At 38.3% G+C, this 27,061-nt stretch overlaps 1 long non-coding RNA gene across 1 annotated transcript in view; it reads right to left on the reverse strand.

Moving 5' to 3' along the window:
- Positions 1-26,633, reverse strand: part of LOC108536962 (uncharacterized) — a 54,531-nt gene extending 27,898 nt beyond the window's left edge. Inside the window, exons 1-2 of the long non-coding RNA XR_001887676.1 lie at positions 25,816-26,633; positions 21,651-21,708 (exon numbers count right to left, since the gene is read on the reverse strand). This is a non-coding gene — a long non-coding RNA (uncharacterized LOC108536962). The remainder of the gene's footprint in view (positions 1-21,650; positions 21,709-25,815) is intronic.
- Positions 26,634-27,061: the final 428 nt, after the last annotated feature.

Genomic DNA, 27,061 nt, shown 5'->3' on the forward strand with positions numbered 1-27,061 from the left:
CAAGTCATCAACATGTTTTTTCTATTTTATTCCAGAAACTTTGTAGTTTTAGGTTCTACATTTAGGTCTCTAATCCACTTTGAGTACAATTTTATGTGGTGTAAGGCATAAATAACCATTGACAGTTTAGCCATAAATCTTTGCATGCTATTTTGTAGTGATGGTTCTTGGGATTACCATCCCAAGATGGTAAAACAAAATACATCCTTGATTCTTCACAGACTACTTAGAGTTCATTTTGTACCCCTTCCTATAGAACCAGCCTAGAAACACCAAGATTTCATATTAACATGCATGAATTTTTATGCTATAATTGATATATATGCATTACATATTCATATCATATAAAATACAAATACAATGTCATAGTTTTGTATAGTCATGTGCTTTAAAAAAATAAAAAAGATTACTTTTCTGTGTATCATATTTTCCTATTGCCAGTGTTATTCATGCCTTCCTGAAAATTTAGGCTTTTAACTACCTTTTAGTTCAGCCTGATGGAATTACTTTTAACATTTCTTGGAGAAGATTTGTTCTGCTGACAATGTTTGCATTGTTTTTAATGTGCTATTAGCTGCCTTTCATACCTTCATTCCTCTGTATGCAATGTGTTATCTTATTTCTTTTTACTTTCTAGAGTTTCATTTTAGCTTTGGTTTACATGAATTTAACTATTTTGTGCCCAAGGTGATGAATTTATTTTGTTTATCCTGCTTAGGAGTTGCTTAGTGTATTATCGACTTCCTCTGTGGATTACTTAAATGATGATATTCTCAGAACTCTGCATGGACTCTATTTTCATCTCATTTTCAGAGGAAACTCATACTTTCGAAATAGCAAGTTACCATCTGTGTGTTGATAATTCCAAAATCATTAACATTAGCTCACATATCTCTCTTCTTTTTTTATGACTATATGTTCAGACATTTTTTCCACAGTCTTTATCAGGCATCTCCTTTGTGGGCAGTACTTTTCCAGGACATGTGTATAAAATCTTTGAACAGATTGAAGAACATAAACAGACACTTCTCAATATAAGAAGTACTGGCAGCCAGCAAATATGTTAAAAAATGCTCATTATCACTAATTATTAGAGAAATGCACATCAAAACTATGAGATACCATCTGGCACCAGTCAGGTGGCTTTTGTTAAAAAGTCAAAAAATACAAATGTTGGCGAGGCTGTAGGGTGTTGGTGGGAATGTAAATTGTTCCAGCCACTGTGGAAAGCAGTTTGGAAAATTCTCAAAGACCTAAGAGTTGAACTACTATTTGACTCAGCAAACATGTTACTGGGTACATACCCGAAGGAAAATAAATCATTCTACCAAAAGCACATGCACCCATATGGTCATCATACCTCTATTTACAATAGCGAAAACATGGAATTAACCAAGGTGCTCATCAGTGTTGGACTGGATAAAGAAAATGTGGCACATATATGTAATAGAATACTATGCAGTAACAAAAAATGAAATTATCTCCTTTGCAACAACATGGATGCAGCTGGAGACCAATTTCCTACATGAACTAGTGCAAAAACAGAAAACCAAATATCACATGCTTTCGCTTATAAGTGGGAGCTAAACAATGAGTATGCATGAACATAAAGATGGAAACAATAGATACTTGGGACTACTAGAATGGAGAGAGGGAGGAGAGAAAAGGCTGTAAACTACCTATCGGTTATTATGCTTACTACCTGGGTGACAGGTTCAATCAGATCCCAAACTTAAGTATCACACTATATCCCTTTGTAACAAATCTGCACATGTACCACCTGATTCTAAAATAAAAGTTGGATAAAAGAATGAACACCAGATTCTACTTAATGGGCTTTACATCACAGTTGGAGAGAGAGAACACCAACAAACAAATACAAGCATAACCGATGAGATTAACTAGTGAGCATAATGAAAACAAAAAGGAAATTATGCCAGAGATTTATGGAGATGAAGGGTTTTAGCTAAAATAGCCTGAGAAGGCTTTCTGTAGAGTCAACATTTAAAATGAAACCCAAGTACACATCTCGTCACTGAACTCCCCCTCTCAGGTATCCGATTGCCTATTTAAGAGCTCCACGTAGACGCCTAACTGTTACAGTAGGTAGTTAGACATAAACAAGGCAAAAGAGTCCTCTATCCCCCACCCCACCAGGAATGTAAGGAGACCATCAGGTAATGGTCAGCTGGTTGTTAAACTATCTGTCTAAAATAATAACTGGTCACAGCTGGTGCCAGGGAAAGAAAGTCTCCCAAAAGATTAAAAAAACTAAAACTGATGATCAGCAACTCCTGATAAGACCTCAGGAGTTAGGTGAGTAAGCTCAAGCATGTGCACTAAGAGATGAAATTGCAGAGTTTAACTGGTGACACTCAATTGATAAAAGAAAACATCTCAAGTAAGCATGTATACAACTTCAGTAAATACATTCTGCATGCAGCCCCTCCCATGTGCTGGCAGGCCACTGCACATGCAGACAGCCCACCCCAAGGAAAGAATCAGGGGAAAAGAGATGCAACTTCCTGGAAGCATGCCAGCATGTAAAACCCCAAGTCAAATGTCAAACCGCACATGAATATCTCAAGTCACCCTCTTGGCCCTCTTCCAAGTGTACTTCCCTCCATTTCTTCTCTAAAACTTTTTAATAAACTTCCACTCTCTAAAACTTGCATCAGTCTCCCACTCTGCCATATGCCCTGCAGTCAAATTCTCTCTTCTGAGGAGGCAAGAATTGAGGTTACTGCAGACCCATACAGACTCACTACTGCTGATATACCCATTGGATACTTATACATTCAATACTAACTTTCTGATTCTTACCTAAATATGCTTCTTCTACAGTCTTCCTCAGGGTGAAGGCCATCTTTTCATTTTCTCTGGCCACTGGAAGAATTAGTGACCCTGTCAGTTCTTGCTTTTATTATATGTTAGGTAAGATGAGGGAAGTTTTTGGTCTAAGTCCCAGCTTCCAGTAGATACTCCACCTGTATGTGCTCCTCAGTGCTCTATGGAACAGATCCTTTAAAGAACTTCATATTCATCTCTTTCTGCAGTTCCCTTCCCTCTAGGCCTCTAGAGTTTTGCAAACTCTAGCCATCTTGGTCTCCCTAGACTCTCAGTTGCCTCTTCAACTAAGGGGATCTGTTAGGTTCTGCCCACCTTCCCTTTCCATGCTCTGTCTTGGAAACTCAAAGGCAGTAAACTGGAGGGATCTGTAGTTTTTACTTCATTTGTTTTCTGTCTCTTAGGATCCATCTCCTTTGCTGCCTCTTGAAATCCATTATTAAATATAGTTCTCCATTTTTTACTGTTTTGGGGAAATTAATATATCCTATTCTTACTATTACATCTTGGCTGGAGGTGAAGCTTCAATTTGCATATTAACAGAATTTAAGATACTGACCAGCAGGGAAGTACCTCTCAGGGAAGATCAAGAGCAGCTCTTTCCTGCAGCAACCAAGCACAAATCATGCTCAGGGCTGTTCCCCAGGCATGTGGATGACAGCATCCACTTAGCTTTCAGACAGCTCTACAAAGCAAGAGCGGCTTGCTTCAAAAACCTCAGGGGGATGATGAGAATGTGAAAGGGGAACAAGAACAGGATCACACAGAACTTACTCAGAAGGATTTTACTGCATTTCCTTTCTAATCACATTCTAGTTTGATCATAATCAAATGTAAAAATAGAAACACGTTTAATTAGCGTGAAGAGTTGGATATATAGGAAAACAAGAGTTCTATGTTTGAATCATATTTTCTTTCTTACTAGATGATATGGTTGGGCTCTGTGTCCCCACCTAGATTTCATCTTGAATTATAATTCCTATGTATAGGAGGAAGGGCATGGTGGGAGGTGACTGAATCATGGGGGAGGATTATCCCTTTGCTGTTCTCATGATAGTGAGTGAATTTTCACAAGATCTGATGGTTTAAAAGTGTGGCACTTTCCCCTTCACCTCCTCTCTCTCTCTCCCTCTCCTGCTCCACCATGTTAAGACATACTTCCTTCCTCTTCTCCTCCCACCATGACTGTAAGATTCCTGAGGCCTGCTAGACATGCTTCCTGTAGAGTCTGCAGAAGTATGAGTCAATTAAACCTCTTTTCTCCATAAATTACCCAGTCCCACATAGCTTTTACTGCAATGTGAAAATGGAATAATACAGAAAATTGGTATCAGGAGAGAGGGGCATTGTTATAAAGATACCTGAAAACATGGAAGTGATTTTGAAAATGGCTAACAGGCAGAGGTTGGAATGATTTGGAGGACTCCGAAGAATACCAGAAGATTTGGGAAAGTTTGGGACTTCCTAGAGATTTGTTGAATGGTTGTGATTAAAATGCTGATCGTGATATGGACAATGAAGTCCAGGTTGAGGTGGTCTCAGATGGAGATGAACCACTTATTAGGAACTGGAGTAACGGTCACCCCTGCTAGGCTTTAGCAAAGAGAGTGGTGGCATTTTGCCCTTGCCTTTGAGATCTGTGGAACTTTGAACTTGAGAGAGATTATTTACGGTATCTGATGGAAGAAATTTCTAAGCAGCAAAGCGTTCAAGAGATGACTTGGCTGCTTCTAGAAGTGTATGCTCATATGTGTGAAAAAAGATGGTCTGAAATTGAAACTTATATTTAAAAGGGAAGCAGAGCATAAAAGTTTGAAAACTTAGAAACATGACCATGTAGTAGAAAAGAAAAACCCATTTTGTGGGGCGAAATTCAAACTGGCTACAGATATTTTTGAAACTAAAGAGAAGCCAAATGCTAATAGACAAGACATGAGGGAAAATGTCTCCAGGGCATTTCAGAGATCTCCGTGGCAGTCCCTCCCATCAAAAGTCCAGACATCTAGGAGGAAAAAATGGTTTTGTGGCCCAGGCCCAGGGCCCTCCTGCTCTATGCTGCCTTGGTTTGTGGTACCCTGCATCCTAGCTGCTCTAGCTCCAGCCATGGTTAAAAAAGGAAAGGTACACTTTGAGCCACGGCTTCAGAGGGTACAAGCCCCAAGCTGTAGTTGCTTCTACATGGTGTTGGGCTTGTGAGTACATAGAAAGTAAGAATTGAGGTTTGGGAACCTCCACCTAGATCTCAGAGGATGAATGAAAATGCCTCAAAGTCCAGGCAGAAGCCCGCTGCAAGGGCGGAGCTTTCATGGGAAATCTCTACTAGGGGAGTGCAGAAAGGTAATTTGGGGTTGGAGCTCTCACACAGAATCTCCATTGGGACACTGCCTACTGGAGCTATGAGAAGAGGGCCACTGTCCTCCAGACCCCAGAATGGTAGATCTACTGACAGTTTGCACCATGCAACCAGAAAAGTCACATGCACTCAATGACAGCCCATGATAGCAGCCACAGGGGTTGTACCCTGCAGAGACACAGGCGCAGAGCTTCCCAAGGCCTTGGGAGCCCATCTCTTGCATCAGCATGTCCTGGATGTGAGACACGGAGTCAAAAGTGATTATTTTGGAGTTTTAAGATTTAATGACTGCCCTGCTGGGTTTTGAGCTTGCATAGGGCCTTCAGTCCCTTGTTTTTGGCCAATTTCTCCCTGTTGTAACAGGAATATTTACCCAATTATTGTATCTCCATTGTATCTTGGAAGTATTATAACTAACATGTGTTTTATTTCACAGTTCATAGGCAAAAGGGATTTGTCTTGTCTCAGATGAGGCTTTAAACTTGGAATTTTGAGTAAATATTGGAATGAGTTTAGTCTTTGGGGGACTGTTGGGAAGGCATGATTGGTTTTGAAATGTGAAAATGACAATTTTGGAGGGTCCAGGGGCAGAATTATACAGTTTGCCTCTGTCTCCCCACCTAAATCTCATGTCAAATTGAAATCCCCAAGTATTGGAGGAGGGGCCTGGTGGGAGGTGATTGAATCACGGGGGCAGATTTCTTTCTTGCTGTTTTCATGACAGTGATTGAGTTCTCATGTGCTCTGATGGTTTAAAAGTGTGACACTTCCTCCTTCCATCTCTCACTTTCCTGCTCTGCCAAAATAAGATGTGCTTGCTTCCTCTTCACCTTCTGTTACGATTATAAGTTCCCTGAGGCCTTCTAGCCATGCTTCCTGGATAACGTGCAGAACTGTGAGTCAATTCAACCTCTTTTGTTAAAAAATTACCCCGTCTTGGATAGTTCTTTACAGAAGTGTGAAAACAGACTAATACACCAGATATAATAATAAATTAATTTTTACAATCCTTGATATAGCCAACTATAAAATGGGAAATAGATTAAGAGACACCTACCAGATCAAATATGAGAACTAGGCACACTGCTGGAAAATATTTTTTATCTCTGACACACAATTTACACTCAACATAAAATATCTAGTATAATTATTCTTAAGACACACATGTCTAGGCTGTAGTTCTAGAAATAGTAACAGAAGTCATTTCATCTCCTTTGAAAATGAAATAAAAGCACAACTATAAGCTATTAATGAAATCAGTAATATATTAGTAATTTTGTTATTTTGTAAAATATAAAAGGTGAATAAAACTCTACACAGTAACGTGGAACCATGTTAAAATGCAATACAATGAAAAATTTTAACATGGTTTGTTAATTAGAAAAGTGTGAAATAACTGGATAAAAATGAGGTATGAGCCAGGCACAGTGGCACATGCCTGTAGTCCCAGCTACTCAGGTGGCTGAGGCAGTATGATTGCTTGAGCCTGGGTATTAGAGGCCAGCCTGGGCAACACAGAAAGACTCTCTCTCTTTAAAAAAAAAAAAAAAGGTATCCTTTGCATTCTTCAACCAAGAGAATCCAATTATCTTATTTTTGACAAGTAAGGATTCATTTCTCTTTAACAGAGATCATTTTAGAGAAGCTTTAAGTTTAAAGCAAAATCAAGCAGAAAGTAGAGTTTCTAAAGTCCCTGACCCCAAACACCTACACCCCCCACTATCAACATCTCATATCACAGTACTACAGTTGTTAAAATCAATAAATTTGTATTTACACATTGTTATTACACAAACATTTATAGTTTACATTCAAGTTTACTCTTCTTTCACATTCTGTGAATTTTAACAAACGTATAATGACATGTATTCACAGTTGTGGTATCACACAGAATAGTTTCACTGTCCTAAAAGTCTTCTATACGCCACCTATTCATCCTCTTCTAACCCTCAACCTTGGAAAGCACTCATCTTTTTACTGCCTCATAGGTCTGCATTTTCCAGAATGTCATCATACATTATGTAGCCTTTTAGATGAACTTGTTTCATTTAATAATATACATTTAAGGTTCCTCTGTATCTTTCCATACAGTTCACTTCTTTTTAGCACTGAATAACAGGGCATTATCTGGATATACCACAGTTTATTTATTCATTCACCTCCTCAAGGGTATTTGGTTGCTTCCAAGTTTGAGCAATTATGAATAAAGCTGCTTTAAACATCTGTGCACAAATTTTTATGTTGATATAAGTTTTCAAGTTGTTTGGGTAAATAACAAGGAGAGCAATCACTGGATCGTATCGTAAGAGTGTATTTAGTTCTTAAAGAAACCAAACCTAAGTGATCATATCATTTTGAATTCCCATCAGCCACATGTGAGAGTTTGCTCATATGTTGGTCCACATCTTCACCAGCATTTGGTATTAATGTTTTGGACTTTAGTCATTCTGATAGGTGTGCAGTTTGTTTGATAGGTTTGTTTGATATTGCTATTCCCTAATGACATATCACATCAAACAATTTTTCATATGTTTATTTATCATCTTATATTGACTTTGGCATGGTGTCTGTTCAGTTATTTTTGCCATTTTATAATTGGGTTGCCCATTTTTTATTGTGGAATATTATGATTTATTTGTATAATACCCCTTTATTTGACATGTGTGTTCAAGTATTTCTCCACATCCTAAGATTTGTTTTCTCATTATTTTGACATTGTTCTTCACAGAGCAGTTTTAAATTTTAATGAAATTCAGCTCATCACTTATTTGTTTCATGTATCATGCCTTTTGTGTTGTATGTGAAAAGTCATTACCTTACCTAAGGTCATCTAGATTATCTCCCATGATTTAGTGCAGGAGTTTTATAGTTTTGTATTTTACTTTAAGTCTGTGATCCATTTTAAGTTAATATTTTGAAGATTGTTATGGTCTGAGTCTAGATTTTCTTTTTGGCATGTGAATGCCCAGTTTTCCAGCATCAATTGTTGAAAAAACTACCTTCACTTCAGTGTATCGCCTTTGCTTTACTGTCAAAGACTATTTGACTATATTTATGTAGGCATATTTCTGGGCTCTCTGTTCTGTTGCACTGATCTATTTTTGTATTCATTCACGAATATCACACTGCTTTGATTATTTTAGTGTTGAAGTCAGTATCAGTTTTCCAGTTTTGTTCTTCTCTAACACTGGGTTAGCTCTTTGAAGTCTTTTGTCTCTCCGTATAAATTTTAGAATCAGTCGCCAATATCCACAGAATAACTTACTAAAATTTTTATTGGGATTGTATTGAATGTACATATTCATTTTGGAAGAAGTGAAATCTTGACAATATTATATCTTCCTGTCCATGAACATGGATTATCTCTTCATTTATTTTGTTCAACTTTGGCTTCTGTTTTCAGAGTTTTGTAGTTTTCCTTATATAAATACTCTACATATTTTGTTAGATTTATAAGTGTTTATTTTTGACAGGTTGTTAATGTAAATGGTAATATTTTTAAGATCAAATTCTACTTATTTATTGCTGGCATATAGGAAAGCAATTGACTTATGTATATTAACCTTTTATCCTGTGATCTTGCTATATTTGCTTATTAGTTCAGAAGTTATTTCATCAAATCTTTCAGATTTTCTCCATAGACAGTTATGTCATCTGGAAGTGATATGGTTGGGATCTGTGTCCCCACCAAATCTCATGTCAAATTGTAGTGCCCAGTGTTGGAAGCAGGGCCTGGTGAGAGGTGATTGGATCATGGAGGTGAATTTCTCATAAATAATTTAGCACCATCCCCCTTGGTACTGCCCTCACAGTAGTCAGTGAGTTCTCATGAAATCTGGCTGTTTAAAAATGTGTAGCACCTCCTGCTTCTATCTCTTCCTCCTGCTCTGGCCATGTTCAGTGTCCCCTTCGCCTTCCATCATGATTGGAACCTTTCTGAGGCCTCCCCAGAAGTAGAAGTCGCTATACTTTCTGTATGGCTTGCAGAATTATGAGCCAATTAAACCTACTTTCTTTAAAAATTACCCAATCTCAAGTATTTCTTTATAGCAATTTGAGAATAAATTTATACAGCAATCAAAGACAGTTGTATTTTTTCCTTCTCACTCTGCAGAACTTTGATTTATTATTCTTGTCTTGTGGCATTAGGTAGAACTTCTGGGATAAGGTTGAAAACTAGTAGCAAGAAGAGACATTCTTCCGTTGCTCATAATAATACTTTGAAAGAAAGATTCTAGTTTCTCACCATTAAGTATAATATTAACTGTAGGGTTTTGTAGATATTTTATCTATTTGAGGAAATTCTCCTTCATTTGTATTTGCTGAGATTTTATTTTTTAAATCATAAATGAGTGTTGAGTTTTTCAAATGATATTTCCAAATCCATGAATAGGATTATATAAGTTTTACTGTTTAATTATTTATACAAACAATTACATAACTGATATTCAAATGCTGAGCCAGCTTTGCATACCCGAAATAAATCCAAGTTGTTTGTGGTCTGTGATTCCTTTTACTTAATGTTAAATTTAATTTGCCAGTATTTTGTTGAGTTCATTGTTTTGCATTCATCTATGTTTATCAAAGCTACCAATATGTAGTTTTCATTTCCTTCAGTGTCTTTGTCCAGTGATGGTATTAGGGTTATGCTGCCCTCACGGAATGAGATGGAAAGCATTCCCTTTTATTATGTTTTGCTATGATTTATATAGAATTGGTATAATTTCTTTCTTAAATGTCTGGTAGAATTCACCAATGAACCCATATGGGCTTAGTGCTTTCTGTTTTGTAAAGTTATTATTTATATAATTTGTTTAATAGATATGGGCTATTTATATTGTTTATTTCTTCTTGGGTGAGTTTGGCAAATTATGTCTTTCAAAAAATGACTACTTTCCTATAGTTTATCAAATTTGTTGGCATAAATTTGTTCATAATACTTATTATTATTTTTGATGTCAAGGGATCTTTGGTAATGTTCCCTCCTTTATTTCAGATATTGGTAATTTGTGTCTTCTCTCATTGTAATTTAGTTAGCCTGAATACAAGCTTATTTTATTAACCTTTTCAAGAACCAGCTTTTGGTTTTGTTGATCTTCTCTATTGGTTTCCTGTTTTAAATTTCATTGATTTCTGCTCTAATTTTTCTTTTCTTCTGCTCACTTTGGTTTTAATTTGCTCTTCTTTTTTTTTTCACTTCCTAAAGAGAAAGCTTAAATTATTTATTTTTTATATTTCTTTTAAATATGTACATTCAATGCTATACATTTTCTCTAAACACTACTTTTGCTGCATCCCGCAAATTTTGATGTTATATTTTATTTTAATTCAATTTAAAATATTTTAAAATTATTCTCAATTTTTTAAATTTTAATTTATTTTTGTGGATATGTAGTAGGTGTATGCATTTATACAATACATGAGATATTTTGTTAAAGGCATATGATGCATAACTATCATATTAGGGTAAATGCAGTATCCATTATCTCAAGCATTTATCCTTTCTGTCTGTTACAAACAATCCAATTATCCTCTGTTATTTTCATGCATAATGAAGTATTATTGACTGTAGATATCCTGTTGTGTAATCAAATACTAAATTATATCCATTCTATCTAAGTCTTCTTTTGTGCCCGTAAACCATCCTCCTCCACCCCTTGAATTTTCCTTTTGATCCATGTGTTCTTTTAAAGTCTTGTGTATAATCTCTAAGTATTTGCAGATTTTTTTTTTGTCATTTTTCTGACGTGTATTTTTTGTGTCATTCAATTTTGGTCTAAAAGGCGACATTTTATTATTTCTATTCTCTTAAATGTGTTACTGTATGTTTCATGAGCAGAGTGTGATCACAGGGGAATATTACATGTGAGCCTGAGAATAATGTGTACCCTGAATGGTCAGTAGATGTCAATAGATGTCAATCCAGTTGATTGACGGTGCTCTTGAATTCAAGTATGTATTTACTGATTTTCTACCTGCCGGCTGGATTCCATCGTTTCTGATACAGAAGTATTTAAGTCACCAACTATAATAGTGGATATGGCTTGGATCTGTGTCCCTGCCTAAATCTCATGTCAAATTATGATTCCTAATCACGGAGGTGGGGCCTGGTGGGAGGTGATTGGATCATAGGCACAGCTTCTCATGAATGGTTTACCACCATTGATATGCTTTGGCTCTGTGTTCCCACCCAAATCCCATCTGCAACTGTAATCCCCACATGTCAAGAGAGGGACCTGGTGGGAGGTGATTGGATCATGGGGACAATTTCACCCATACTGTTCTCATGACAGTGAGGGAGTTCTCATGAGAGCTGGTGGGTTTTTTGTTGCTGTTGTTGTTGTTTTTGGAGTTTCGCTCTTGTTGCCCAGGATGGAGTTCTATGGCTCAATGTCAGCACACTATAGCCTCCACTTCCTGGGTTCAAGTGATTCTCCTGCCTTAGGTTTCCAAGTAGCTTGGATTATGGGCATCCATTAACATGCCCAGCCAATTTTTTGTATTTTTAGTAGAGATGGGGTTTCACCATGTTGGGCAGGCTGGTCTCAAACTTCCGACCTCAGATGATGCACCCACCTCCCAAAGTGCTGGGTCACCGTGCCTGACAGAGATCTGATGGTTTTAAAGTGGCAGTTTTCCCTGTGCCCTCTCTCTCTCTCCTGCTGCCATGTAAGATGTGCCTTGCTTCTCCTTGGCCTTTCACCATGATAGTAATTTTCCTGAGGCTTCCCCAGCCATGTGGAACTGTGAGTCAATTAAACCTGTTTCCTTAATAAATTACCCAGTCTCCTATAGTTTCTTTATAGCAGTGTGAGAATGGACTAATACAACCATCCTCTTGGTACTGTCCTTGTGATTATGAGTGAGGTCTCATAAGACCTGGTTAGTTAAAAAAGGCATGGCACCTCCCTATCTCTTTCTCTTGCTCCTGGTCCTGCCGTGTGAGACATCTCACTCCCCTTTTGCCTTCTGCCATGATTGTGGGAGCTTCCTGAAGCCTCTCTAAAAGCAGAAGCCAGTATACTTCCATCTGTACAGTCTGCAGAATCATGAGCCAATTAAACCTTCCTTTATAAATTTGACAGTCTCAGATACTTCTTAACAGAAATGTGAGAATGGACCCACAGGAATTCATCTATTTTTCCTTGCACTTCTATTAGTGTTCCCTTATGTATGTTGATGCTCTATTATAGCAAGGATTGTTGTATCTTCTTAAGGAAATGATCCCTTTATTATTATGTAACACACCCCTTTATCCATGACAATTTTTTTTGCTATGAAGTCTGCTGTATGAAATCACACTGCTACATCTGCTTTTTTGACAAGTGTTGGAAAGATATATATATTTTTTAACCTTTGATCTACATATGTTTGTATTTAAAGTGGACTTCTTGTAGAAAACATATAGTTGGATCTCATTTTTTAATCTACTCTGACAATGTCTCTTTTTTAATTGATGTATTTAGTCCATTGACATTTAAAGTGATTACTGATATAACTGGATTAATATCTATCATATTTGTTACACTTTGTATTTGTTGCCATTGTGCCATTTTCTATTTTGTTTTCCACTGTTTTTCTGCCTTTTAGGGTTTTAGTTGAGCATTTTATATAATTTCATTTTCTCTCCTGTGTTAGTATATAAATCATACTTATCCTTTTAAACCTTTTTGTAGTGCATGTTCTAGAGTTTGCAATATACATTTTTGAATAATCCGAGTCAACCTTCACATAGCAACATATTACTTCATACTGCAAGTACCTTATAATAACAAAATATTCCTCTGTATCATACCATTTATAATTGCTGTTATTCCCTTCACATCTACATAAAAATACAGAAGCAAATCAAGGGAATTTTTCTCAGGTCTTTACTCTGATAATACGGTAGAGCTGCAGGTGGTGAAAGTCACAAAATTGTGGGAGCCTTCCTATGCCTGGGTCGCCCTGGAATTTTTAATTTATGTATTTGTTCACACTGAGCTCCCAGGAATTCATTGAATATAGTTAAGTTATTCATCTTCTGCTATTGATTCCCATGGCGGTTGTTGGTCATGAGTTTCTGCTCCAGTACCTTGTGATTCTTTGTACCTATCTGTCTGTCTAAGTTTTGAGGGTAGTGGTTTCCTTGTGACCTTACTTTTTGTAAAGATGTAAGAAGAATTGCTTCTTTTATGTTTGTCTAGCTTTTACTTTTGTTACAATGCAGTGGTGATTTCCAGACTCCTTACACGCCAAAAATGGAAACCAGAAGTCTCTGATTCCGTATTAATGTTTGTGCTGTTTCATAGATTAAACTTAATACAAGTACAGGAATATAATTTTAAAATATGAACTCACTATATTTTATAAATGGTCAGTAATGAGCCATGAGATGGATGTACAGGTTACTTGGTTAATTTTATTTATTTATTTTTCTGGTGTGACAAATACAGTTTGAAAACACGACGACGACAACAATGGAATCTACACAATTTAATATCTATCAGTCCTAGTATTAAATATATGCCACACTGAACACTATACTATGCTTATAGCAAACATTACTAACCTATATGATGATATCCAGTAGTATATTATTAAATGTCTATAAAATATATATTTTATACTTTTGGAGTCATTACACACCTAGTGTTTCCCTTTAGCAGAAATGGAGAATATAAAATCTAGATCCCTTGCAAAATATGGTATCTTTTTAAAAGGCAGTTTTTCTTGAAATAAAAAATCAGAAATACGTTAACAGATAATGCAATGTTAACTTTAAGAAGAGGCTCAGGAATGGCGGGTGTTCCTCATATTAAGGAAATATTATGCCTTTATTTAATATGTGCTACCATAGAGTTTGCTGTCCAAGGAATAGGGAGAATTTTCGTACATCAGACCACTGGTAGCTATGGATTTAATTCAAGTTGAAGAAACTTCTCTGAAAAGACATTCCCCAAATGCAACATCATTTTTGAAGTTCCTGTCACATTTAGCCACACCATGATCTAAATTAATATATTAAAGAAGAAAATGGTTTAAATAGTTTAAAACATTTGAAAGATTTTCCTGCAATAGGTAAAGGCCCTAAAGCTTTAATTATGGTCTTTTAAAAGTGAGGGTCACATGTAAATGTATCTTGACTTATCCAAAACATCTTTGCACTTAAAAGATGAGATGCAAATATGTCCTCAACCTTCAACTACCTTCTTAACACTTTTCTTTTATATTCTTTCCCTGCCTCTCTCTCTTGCACACACACACACAAGCACACACATGTATATACACACATAGAAAATCTAAATTTAATAATCAAAATTTAAACCAAGTGCATCTTATATTATTCAGCAATGTTAAGGAAACTTTATGATTATGGAATTATTTTCATATAAATACAAATAATTTTGTAATTATATTATGTCAAATTAAAATAAATTAATAATCTAATTTAATTGTGTTGCATTGTTGTATAGTTGGCTACACAAGATAAATGAAATGCATTGATTTCTACTTGAAGCCTTTGATTTGATCCTGCATATATCGAATAAAGTATGACTTAAAATGTTATGCTTGCATCATTCATCCAACAACGACTTACTTTATTAAAAACATTGAGGAATATGAAAATAAGTTAAGCTGATATTTTGTTTAGAATTAAGACTGGGGTGGGGCACGGTGGCTCAAGCCTGTAATCCTAGCACTTTGGGAGGCTGAGACGGGTGGATCACAAGGTCAGGAGATTGAGACCATCCTGGCTAACACGGCGAAACCCCGTCTCTACTAAAAAACACAAAAAACTAGCCGGGCGAGGTGGCAGGCGCCTGTAGTCCCAGCTACTCGGGAGGCTGAGGCAGGAGAATGGCGTGAACCCAGGAGGCGGAGCTTGCAGTGAGCTGAGATCTGGCCACTGCACTCCAGCCTGGGCGACAGAGCAAGACTCCGTCTCAAAAGAAAGCAAAAATAGTTGTTTTATCTACATATGGACAAAACATAGGAATTTGGCATGAAATTTTCTGTTATTATTAAAACAACAGAATTTTATCCCACAAAACATTATAAAACTAATACACACAAAGGATAGAATTATCACTTTATTTACACTGCTTTTGGATGAATAGACTAAAAATATGCAAATGCAATTTAATATGCAATGCACAATTTAACCAGAATTTTAGGTCACTCAAATTTATCAATATTATTATCCAAGATCATTTTTTGCATTTAATAACCTTTCCATTTTGTTTTCAATACCACTTAAAGGAAACACACTATGAAATGATAATCATTGGAATAAAAGCATTTTCTCATTAAGAAAAGCTTTGCCTAAAACTATATATTATAAACATATCTTTAGCGTTATAATATAGGCTTCTTTATAAGGTGTTATTTATAACATGGGGACAAATTCAGGAAATTCATTCTGTGTGATTTTCTTCCTCAATGAGTAAATCAGAGCTGAATGCTAATGCTGTTCCAATTAAAATATTTTCTGCTAATATATGTTTATCCCCTCAGGGTAGCATGACAATATTTATACTTCAGTCATTAATATAAATAGATTCATAGCACCAAAAATTTAGATTCAAACAGGATACACCGAGCTGATCATAGTTTATAGTTTACTTGTTGATTGATTGGTTGATTCATACAATATCTATCTTTAGAAAGGCCTTAAGGAAGTTCACATTAACATACACAATGAAATAAGATAAAATATAATAATTCAAGTGGATCAGAAGAGTGGCCTATTTTTTTCATTTGCATGCCCCATTATGTATTCCTTGTTATGATTACATTGTTTTAGTCAAACATTTTTATTTGAAGACAAAAAAATTTGGATCCATCAAAGATAGTTTAAGCCACATGATATTGAATGATTTAGAATTTCAGCTTCAGACATTCTGGCCATCCATAGGTATGCAATTTGGGCAATTTTCCATCTAGCAGACACATTTCACATAAGACCACCATCCTCTTCTTATATGATTCCCCTTTGTAGACTCTTTAACTTTGTTCTGGTGTGTCTTCATAAGTACAAGCTCACACAGAAGACACGGCATTTATAATACTAGTACTGTGGAAGCTGGGAAAATGCTGACTAGAATGCTAAAACACTCTGGTGTGGGACTAGCATGCACCTGTCACTCAAGATAAATGGCCATAAGCACCACAAGCAATGAAGGTGAAAGCCCACAGCCTTGGGCCAGACCTCTGTTATATTCACTCTCTCAAGGAACTGATGCAAGAAGGCCTTAATCAAAGGTAATTTATGGCAACTCACAATCTCTTGATTTGTTCTATTTGGTGGCATTATAAATTATAATCAATGAAATTATAGTCAATTGTTTTATAAATCTCCATTACTTTCACAAATTTACTTGTTTTGTAAATATGTAATTTTATGCCACTTCTCAAAAGTGAGGCAAAATAAAAATTTTCGAAGAATAAAACCTGTCAATCTTAACAAATAAGTGGTTTATCCTGGTCCTTACCAAAATTGATAGGCTGGATGAAGCCTAGAAAACTCTGTGAAACCTCTGCCTTCCCCAAATTCTATTGTCCACTTGTTGCAGGACTTTTCTTTAGTTCAGCTCAAGACAGGTCCTTGTCCCATAGCCATGAAAGTTTAGGCTGGCAGATAGTTTGAACGGTGTGTAAAGCAGAGTTTTATTGGGTGAAAAGAAAAAAAGAAATCAGGGGAAAACAGGGGCTCTCCACAAGGCCAGAGTTCCTCTAGTGCTTCCCGCCTCGCAGTTTGAATCCCAGGTCCCACACAGGAAGAGAAGGCGCCAGGCTCCTCCCTGCTGCAAATGGCATGAACTTCTGTGGCTCCATCCCAGTGTGCACTCCGCCCTGTGTGCAGGTTGGTTCAGGTTTCTCTGGGGACTCCTTACCACCTGGCTATCTAACATTCACTCAGTCACCTTATGACTCACCAGAGGCTTAAGGGGTGCTGGATCTGTGCTACCTCCCAGGGCCACCAAACCAAACCAGACCAATTGGTACTCACGGAACTCAGGATCCACTGTCTAAATAATAGATTGGGAAGTCAGAAACTGTGATGTGTTTTAGAAAGCAACAATGCCTGTCCTAACCTGATGTATCAGACTGACCGCTTTCCCGTCTATAATCTCCTCCCTGTGCTATAGAAAGTGAAACTGCAGAGCCCCCACACAGGCTCCAGAGCCACTCTCAGGTTTGAAGTCTTTCATAATCTCTGCATGTGACCTTGGGCAATTCACTGAGCCTCCATGTGCCTCAGTTTTGTCATTTGTAAGATGGGCACAATAAATAATATCCATCCTCTCATGTTACCATGAGGATTAATGAGTTAATATATTTACCTGCTTAGAATAATAGCTGACATCTGGTGAGGATGAGTGAGTTGTTGTTACTTATTATTTTACCCATGGGAATTACAGATTCTGACATTTATTTTAAAAGAAAATTTGGAGAAAAAATAAAAGCAGTCAGTTAAAAGGCATTGACTTAAAGCACACAATTTTGGAACTAAGAGAACCCTAGATACTATCTGATCCAAACTTTTCATTTTCCAAATCGAACATAGAAACTATTTGTTTTGTGCTGAATGCACTCAATAAGTTAGCAGCAGGACCCAGCTGGGATAAAAACATGTCTATGGCTGGGTCAATGGGCTTCCTGCTGCACTGCAACCTCACTCTATAGAATCTCCTTCCAGAATCCAAGTGAGGAATTTATTTGAAAACCACCAAGGAAAGTCAGAATAGACTAGGTTTACAGCATGTACCTTCTGATGGGATAACTTCCTTATTTTTCTCTCCTGTAACTTATTTTTTTTTAAGTTTTCTACCTCCAAAGTAAAGCAGTAAGAATTACTCATTATCAGCTGTTCCAAGTGTGAAGACACACTAAGTTGTCTACAAACATCTTCTAATCCTCAGCCTACAGAACAAAAGGCCACCTAAGTTATTAATCCTCAAAGTGGTTACCTTCCACAGCTCACTAAATTGTCAAAAGCCTATCAATGTCACAAAACAGACATTCCTGTTTTTGCCCATTGGGTTCAATAGGTTCTTCAACTGTTAAGAATGGCTTTTAGAAAAATCTCTCAAACAGCAGGATACACATAAAAGCAATTACACCAAGGAAATAGTTGGAATTAGATGTTCTAGTTCTCATTCTGGCCATTTACAAGAGAGTTCTAAATAAAATGGGCATGCATCTACACAAAGAAGATCGGGAGATGCATCAGAATTCCCCCTCCAGGGCCCAGAAAGCTCTGCCCATTAAAAGTCAGAAAAACTCTTTTGCTTCAAAGGAAATAACAATTTTTTCATGAGTACCTAGAGGCAGAAGGCTGAGGGAAAGGAATTAATATGTGTAGGTGTGGCCTTCCTGCATTCTGATTACTAAAATAAGCTTAGGGCTGAATGGAAATCTAGCTCTTGTCCCAGGTATACATATCTTGAGGGATTTACACCCACCATTTCAGGGCACAGTTAGCCTCTGCTTCCCAGACCATTGCCAAGGCATCCTTTGGTGTCTGGGCACACACTAGCCAATGGCTTTGTTCTCCCTTCCCAGCCAAATCCAGTCTCACTCATTCCTATTTATTTTCCAAGATGGAGTAGGGGTTTCACTTCTTCTAAGTCATGTTTTCTGACTCTCAATGGAGTAGGTTGGGGATGCTCCTGTGTGAGGCTCTGCTTTCCCCTCTGTGCCTTCATTGTCTTGCCTGTCTGCCCCTCTGAGCAGCAAAACTGCTGGTGCATAGGATCTGAGTCCTTAATCTCCGTCTCCCTGGCACCAAGCATTAGTCCTGTGGCATAACGAGTCTTCAGTGGATATTTCATGAAGTTTTTAATTAATTAATTAAAGCCCAGCCTTTTCTGCCATCTGGCAGAGCATATGCACGTGAAGCTGACTTTTATTACCCACTGAAGAAAGAATATTAGAATGGGAGTGAGGGTGTTTCCAGTGGAAGATGTCCAGGTTTTTGGCATCTTGAACAAAGAATTGAACAAAATACACAAACAAAGCAAGGAAACAATGAAGCAACAAAAGCAGAGATTTATTGAAAATGAAAGCACACTCCTCAGGTGTGAGCAGTTCTGAGCATAGGGGCTCAAGAGCCTGGCTGTATAATTTTCTGGGGGTTAAATACCCTCTAGAGGTTTCTATTGGTTACTTGGTGTACACTCTTTTGTAAAGGAAGAGGACGAAGTAAAGTTACAAAGTCATTTACTTGGTGTATGCCCTAGGAAAATGGAGAGGATATTTCCTGTCATTGCTGAAGTGTTTTCATTTAATTTAGTTCTAGGAAGTCAGCGTGAATTGACCTTATATTCCCTGCCTCCAGACCCTATTCTCCTGCCTCAAGGGAGCACCACATCCTAAGGATAACACTTAAATCTACTTCATTACATATTAAACAGAGATGAGTCAGACCAGAAAGAACACTAGCAGATGAGGTTTGGAGCAAATCAGAGCCAGCAGAGAACTGTTCTGCAAGACACACAGAATTATCACTTTATTTATACTGCTTTTGGATGAATAGACTAAAATTCTTCAACTTAAAATTATACTATGAGACTATAGTTACCAAAATAGTTTGATACCAGCATAAAAGTAAACACACTTGACTAATGGAATGGAATAGAGAACACAGAAATAAAGCCAAATACTTCCAACCAAGTAATCTTTGACAAAGCACACAGAAACATAAATTAGGGAAAGGACACCCTATTCAATACATGGTGCTGGTAAAACTGGATAGCCACATGCAGAATGAAGTTGGATTCCCATCTCTCACCATATAAAAAAAATCAACTCAAAAATAGATTAAAGACTTAAATCTAAGATCTGAAACCATAAAATTCTAGAAGAAAACCTAGAACAAACGCTTCTGGATTTGCCTAGGCAAAGAATTTATGACTAAGATCCAAAAAACAAATGCAAGCAAAACAAAAATAAATAAATGGAACCTAATTAAGCTAAGAAGCTTCTGCACAGCAAAAGAAATAATCACCATAGTAAATAGACACCCCACGGAACAGGAAAAAATACTTTCAAACTCGGCATCTGACAAAAGACTAATATCCAGAATCTACAAGGAACTCAAGCAAATCAGCAAGAAAACAAAACCAAATAATATCATCAATAAGTGGCAAATGACATGAATAGACATTTCCTAAAGGGGAACATACAAGTACTCAACAAATATATGAAAAGAAAATACTCAACATCATTAAGCATCATGAAAATGCAAATTAAAGCCACAATGAGATACCATCTTAGTCAGAATGGCCATTATTAAAAAATCAAAAAACAATAGATGTTGGCATGGCTGTGGTCAAGGGGGAATGCTTATACACTGGGGGTGGGAATGGAAAGTAGTGCAATCTCTATAGGAAACAGTATGGAGATTTCTCATAAAACTAAAGGTAGATCCACCATTCAATCCAGCAATCTCACTACTGGGTATCTACTCAAAGGGAAAGAAGTCATTGTATCAAAAAGATAGCTGCATGTGTATGTTTTTCACAGCACAATTCACAAGAGCAAAGATCTGGAGCCAACCTAAGTGCCCATCAACCAATGAGTGGACTAAAAAAATGTGGCATATATACACCATCGAATACCACTATTCAGCCATGAAAAAGAAGAACATAAGGTATTTTGCAACAACTTGGATTGAGCAGGAGGCCATTATTCTAAGTGAAGTAACTTAGGAATAGAAAACCAAACACTATATGTTCTCACTTGTAAGTGTGAGCTAAGCCATGAATGCGCAAAGGCACACAGAGTGGTATAATGGACACTGGAGACTCAGAAGGGGGAGGGGTGGGAGGAGGTTAAGGGATTAAAAACTACCTATCGGGTATAACATACACCACTCAGGTGATGGGTGCACTAAAATCTCAGACATCATCACTACAACCAAAAACCATATAACCAAAATAATTCATCCATATAACCAAAAACCACTTGTACACCAAAAGCTATCACAATAAAAAATATATGTTAAAAATATAAATAAATAAAGGCATATTTTAAATTTATTCTAACAAGTAGGAAGTGACTTCTAAAACACCTCATATTAAATTATATTTTATAGGTTTTTTTAACCAATCTGTGATTGACTAACCAGTACCCAAGGATCAGGAGAAAGAAAGTGCTATGGAAAAGATATGCCCCCAATACACATGAAGACAAAAACATAACCGTAGCTCATGTAAACTATAACAGCTGTAACAGCTACATCTCTATTTCTGACACCACATACTTGCCAACGTTGCCTACGTTGATCATAGAGAGAGCTACAAGGAGTGAGAGAACCAACTCTTAAGAAAGCCATGTTAAATGCTGCTTTATGATAACACAAAACATCCATCCGCCTACAGCAAATATATACAGGGTTCCCTCCAAGTGCTGCCAACTACCAAACACAGAGAAGTAAGATATACTAAATTTAAGAACTACTTACCTTGTCCATTAAATCCATGTAGATGTATTTGGGAGCGCAGTCTACGCTGTCTTCTTGCCTGAAATTAAAAAGTGACTGTTTATCCTTACTATAGACCCAGATTACAGTCCTAGTTCCCAGCACAGCAATAGGAGCTGAATAAAATTGCTTGAGGAATTAATACCAAGAGAAATTTTACAAGATAAAAGGTAAGCTTGAAATAAATGTTATGTCTTTGTGCCGTGATCATTAAAATGACGATTTTTACATAGACCATTAAGTGCACCTAATGAACACACATGTGGGAGGACGCACCTGTGTAAAGTCCTCCCTCAAAGTCAGGTATGTGAAGAGAATATCAACTAGGAGACACAAGCCTCCCTTCCCAAAAAAAACAGATGTCACCATAGGGCTTCAGAAGCAATGCTGGCAATAAGAGACGGTGTTTTTACAAACCAAATGCTGTGTGTTGTAACAGAATTTTTAAATACATGTTTTTATCATGCAGATCAGTAGCGATGGTGTCTCCAATAGTAATTCAGTCTTTTGAAACTCATATACTTAATGGTCAATTCTACTGTCATGCATTTGCTCATCACTCTTTGCAAGGGTTGTGGATCACAGCCTTTTCCTTCATGCACAATCCTGCACCACTCATGAAGAGCTGGTCAGAGGGCCCGCGGGCCGGGGTTCTACTCTGGCACCCACACTGCACTGGAGTGCAGCAGATTTCTGCACTGAGCACCTCCTAGTGATGGAGATAAAGAGTGAGGCACCTCGGCCCTGGTAGTCTACTGGAAAAACATGTACTGGAAGCTCCTGGGGTGTTTGAAACAGAGGTTTGCATTCAAAATGAATACTGGCAAGGGATGAAGATGATTAAAAATGTCAAATATGAAAACCAGAGTCATCTTTACTGGTACTGTTATAAAACTGGTCTCTCATTAAAGTCAGAGCAACATGTATCCATGTCTTAAGTCTAAAAGAGAGTCCCAGGAGAGGATTCATCTAACTCATGGTTGCAATAATTTTCGAGGATGTCAGGGCCTCACTTTCATTTGTTTCCAGGTGAGGTAATCATTAAAACGTTTCTTTTTCACAATGATGACTCCCCTAGGACCCCCCACCCACCTCCCGCCACCATCCTCCAAGCTCATGTGAGAAGTTTTAAGAGCATAGCAGTGACTAGATTTCCCTAAATGGGAGCTACTGACTCATGGACAACTGATGAGAAACCTGTCATCTCGGTCTTCTGTGTAAAAATATCATACATCTCAAAAAAGACATCTGTTGAAACATATTTAAAATAGAATAGAACTACACAGTAGGAAAAGGCTACTTTCCTACAATATTGTCATTTCTAAATTTTTCAAGGTAATTTACTTTTTTGGTTTGGTTTTGATTTGATCAAGATGTGCAACAAGCTCGCTCATTTAGTATTCAGATTTCCAATGACTAGAGAGAGATAACATTTTTATTTTTCATATCCATTTCGATATGTTTTATGAATGCCCGTTCATATCCTTTGTCAATTATTTGTTGCTCTTGCTACTTCTTTCTGTAACAATTTTTAGAACCCTTTGTTAGGTACATGTAATAAATATTTCCTACCAATTTGTTCCTTCACTTTCTTTGTTTATTTTGACTGTGTTATTGATTCTAGAAAATATAATTTTATTGAATGAAATTTGTTATGCCATTTATGCTTTTTAATCTTTTGCTTTCACTGTTTATGTATATATTTGCTAATTGTGTCAAGTTTATAAATAATATTGTCTTCTAGTATTTAATGCATCTTTAAAATATTTGTATGCTGTTAGGTGTATATTTTTTCCATTGGAATATGGAATTACTGCAATACTTTTATTGAACAGTAGATATGAGACCATGCAGAGATCTCATACATATATTAAAAACTTTGGTCTTTACATCCTACAAGCCCTGAAAATCATTTAAAGTTTTATTAGAAGAAAGACATGATGAAATTTGCTTTTAAATCTAAAATACCATTCTCCATGGAGTGCAGAAAACAGATTACAGGATTAAGAACACATGTGTTGTTAGGCTGGCCTATCTCCATGTTTCTCTTTGGCATTAAATGCCATCATTCTAAGATGAGAATCTCAAAAACTGGCTTTTTTTCTGTCATATGCATTACATGAAGTTAACCAAAAGTTACATTCTGTGGAGACACTTCAGAAAACACCATTAAATTTTCCAAAAATGCCAAGAACAGTTTTGAATTTGTAAGATGTCAGACATTCCAAAAGGCTAACAAATAAGGACAAATTTAAAATTGGGTCCTGTATCCAATAAGGATGTCTGTATTCTGTGTCTAATGCTTTTCAGGATTATGATATTTCAAGAAAATGTACATGACAATTGCAAAGATCATACTGTGTTGCAGATAAATTTAGGAACTTTATGACCCAGGTGATTTCTGCACTGAGCACCTCCTAGTGATGGAGATAAAGATACATATGTGTACATATTTCTCAAAATACATGTTTGCCAAAACTAAGAATTTAAGTAAAGGGCATTTGCTGAAAGGATGGGGGTTGTGTGGGTGAACAAAGTTAGTATTCTCATTAGTTTCAATTCAAAATGGCTTCGTTAATTCTCAAACACACATTCTCCCATTTGGTCAATTATGAAGTGCTGTTCTGTTTATGCTGTATACCATCCCAAAACTAAAAGAATTAAAACAGCAATTTATAATTGCCTCTCACAGTTCTGGAAGTTTATAGTTCAATTGGACATTTCCCTCTTGGATTCCTCCATCAGTTACAGGCAGACTGGGGCTGAGGCTGGAAACATCTTAAGGCCTCTTCAACCATGTGCCTGACATCTGGACTGAGAGGGTTGGAAAAGCCGGGGTAGACCAGGCAGGCACCTTCTCCACGTGGCCAATTTGGGATTCCTCAAACCATGGTGGTCTCAAGGTAGTTAGGCTTCTTATTTGGCACCTGGATTTTTACAGACGGAGAGGTCTGAAAAATCAAGGCAGATGCTCTACAGGGTCACAGAAGCTTCCTATAACTTAATCTTAGAAGTCACACAGCATTGCCACCACTACATTCTCTTGGTTATACAGGGCTCGTCCAAATTAGCGTGGAGGGCACTACCAGGAGGCATGGTTAATTGGTGCCACCTGGGAGCCTGGCTACTGAGCGGTTTTACTGATGTACTAGAGGGTAGTGGAGACAAGAAAATGTGTCACTAAGGCTGTCTATGGGTGTCAGTCCTCATTCTTTTGAAGAGGGATGTTTTTTACACACGGGATCCCTGCTATGCTATGTCAGCAAGTGAACACCACATAGGAAGCTAGTTTAACTAAAGAGGGAATTCATTTTTTATATGTAACTACTAACATTTTGGGAGAAAGCAAGAAACAAGATAAGCACTGAGCATTGTTATTATGAATATTGTTATGAATATTATTATTTGATTGGAGTTTCATTCTTGTCACCCAAGCTGGAATGCAGCAGCCATCTCAGCTTACCGCAACCTCCGCCTCCCAGGTTTAAGCAATTCTCCTATCTCAGCACCCTGAGTAGCTGGGATTATAGGAGCCCGCCACCACGCCCAGCTAATTTTTTGTATTTTTAGTAGAGATGGGGTTTCATCATGTGGGCCAGGCTGGTCTTGAACTCCTGACCTCAGATGATCCACCCACCTCGGCCTCCCAAAGTGTGAGGATTACAGGCGTGAGCCACTTTGCCCAGCCAACATTGTTATTTTTTGTTTACAGTGACAGTAAGTGACTAAATGCTTCTTCAAGTCAGCAGGTTACATTTAATAGTAGAAAAAGAATTTCAGGAACTGTTACTTACTGCCAGGAAATAAGGGGCCAGACCAATGCTCAGAGCCTACTATACCCTTGAAGATTCCTGGCAATTAAGTGAACTCTTAATTTCTGGATTTGGAAACCAGAAATGCAACTTCGCCTTCTTTACGGACAAGGGGAACACTGTATCATCTGCTGCCCAGTGTCAAATGTCACAATGAACGGTCTGTTCTCCCCTGTGACCTTGTTCTGTGGTCATCACTGGATACAGGAATCACTATGGAATCCTCAAAAGCCCCTAGACCTTGTGTTAAACCCCACGAGTATTTAGAATCTCACAACTACGAAGCCGAAGGTCGAGAGAAAAAGACAGATACCAAGAAAACGGTCTCAAAGTACCTCCTTGTTTAACTTGGCTGCCAGACGAATCAGTTCATCTCCAGCAGAACGGAAGCCGCCTTTTCAGGGAAGCGCGGCAGCTGCCAGCGAATACAAAGCAGCTCTGTGATGGCTGAAGCCAGGAAAGAAAAGCGCCCCCTCCGAGTGTCATCACAGGAAGGAACCTCTGTGGGCAGCAGGAACAAGTGCAGTCCCTGGAGAAGAGCCGAAGGTGCCCGAGGCCCCGAGAAGCGCAGCGTGCGAGGCTGGGTGTGTGACCTCAGCCATGGAAGGGCCACCTGCCACCGGGGGCTCGGCTGTCGGGCCTGTGGCTGTGGAGGGAAAAGCGTTGGCCACTTGCTGGAGCTGGGAACGTGCAGTGATGAGCACTAGGACAAGAGGACTGTGACAAACAGAAACAGAGGGTAAAACCGCCCGAGTACAGGCTGATCCACAGACCTGTGTCCAGGGAGAGGCTTCAGGGTGGATCTGGAAACGCAGGCGGGTTCATGAAATCCTCACACACCTGCCACATATTCAAGGAGGGTGCTGTTTACTTGATTGCGCTGGTCTTGAAAATCTGACATGATTTGTGTTTATAAATGGGTGTTTGCCCTTGACTATATCTTGGAGTAATTTAGCAAACAACAATAGGTATTGGGGCAGGTCAGCGCGTCTCCACCTGAAAGGCAAAGGAAAGCCATGAAGGCAGCACCCCAGTTGTGGCTCATGGTGAGAGGTGACGGCTTGCTAGCAGCCCTCGCTGGCTCTGGGCGCCTCCTCGGCCTCGGCGTCCGCTCTGGCCGCGCTTGAGGACCTCTTCAGCCCCGCCGCCGCGCCGTGGGGGCCCCTCTCTGGGACTGGCCGAGGCAGGAGCCGGCTCCCGGAAGTGTGAAGAGAGAGGCGCGGGCGGGAGCCAGGGCCGCCGGGCGCCGGTTCCAGGTGAGCGTGAGCTCGGCAAGCTCCGCCCTTGGCGAGGCCGGCCAGCGCCTGTTGAGCTCGACCTGAGACTGAATCCCGTGCGTGGACCGCCATTCCCGTCTTGGCCACGAGAGCAGGTCTCTGTCTCTTTCTTGCTTCCCCTCTTTTCCTCTTGATTGTCTGGGACCAGGTCCCTCTGGGCTGCCGAAGTGCCTGGACTAGGTGCCGCAAAGTCCCCCGGCCAGGGCCAGTGAGAGGTGAAGCTGGCTGGGCTTCTGGGAGGGGTGGGGACTTGGAGAACTTTTCTGTCTAGCTAAAGGATTGTAAACGCACCAATCAGCACTCT

This window comes from Rhinopithecus bieti, unplaced genomic scaffold, assembly GCF_001698545.2.
Source record: "Rhinopithecus bieti isolate Rb0 unplaced genomic scaffold, ASM169854v2 scaffold_13112, whole genome shotgun sequence".
NCBI classification, from domain to species: domain Eukaryota; kingdom Metazoa; phylum Chordata; class Mammalia; order Primates; family Cercopithecidae; genus Rhinopithecus; species Rhinopithecus bieti.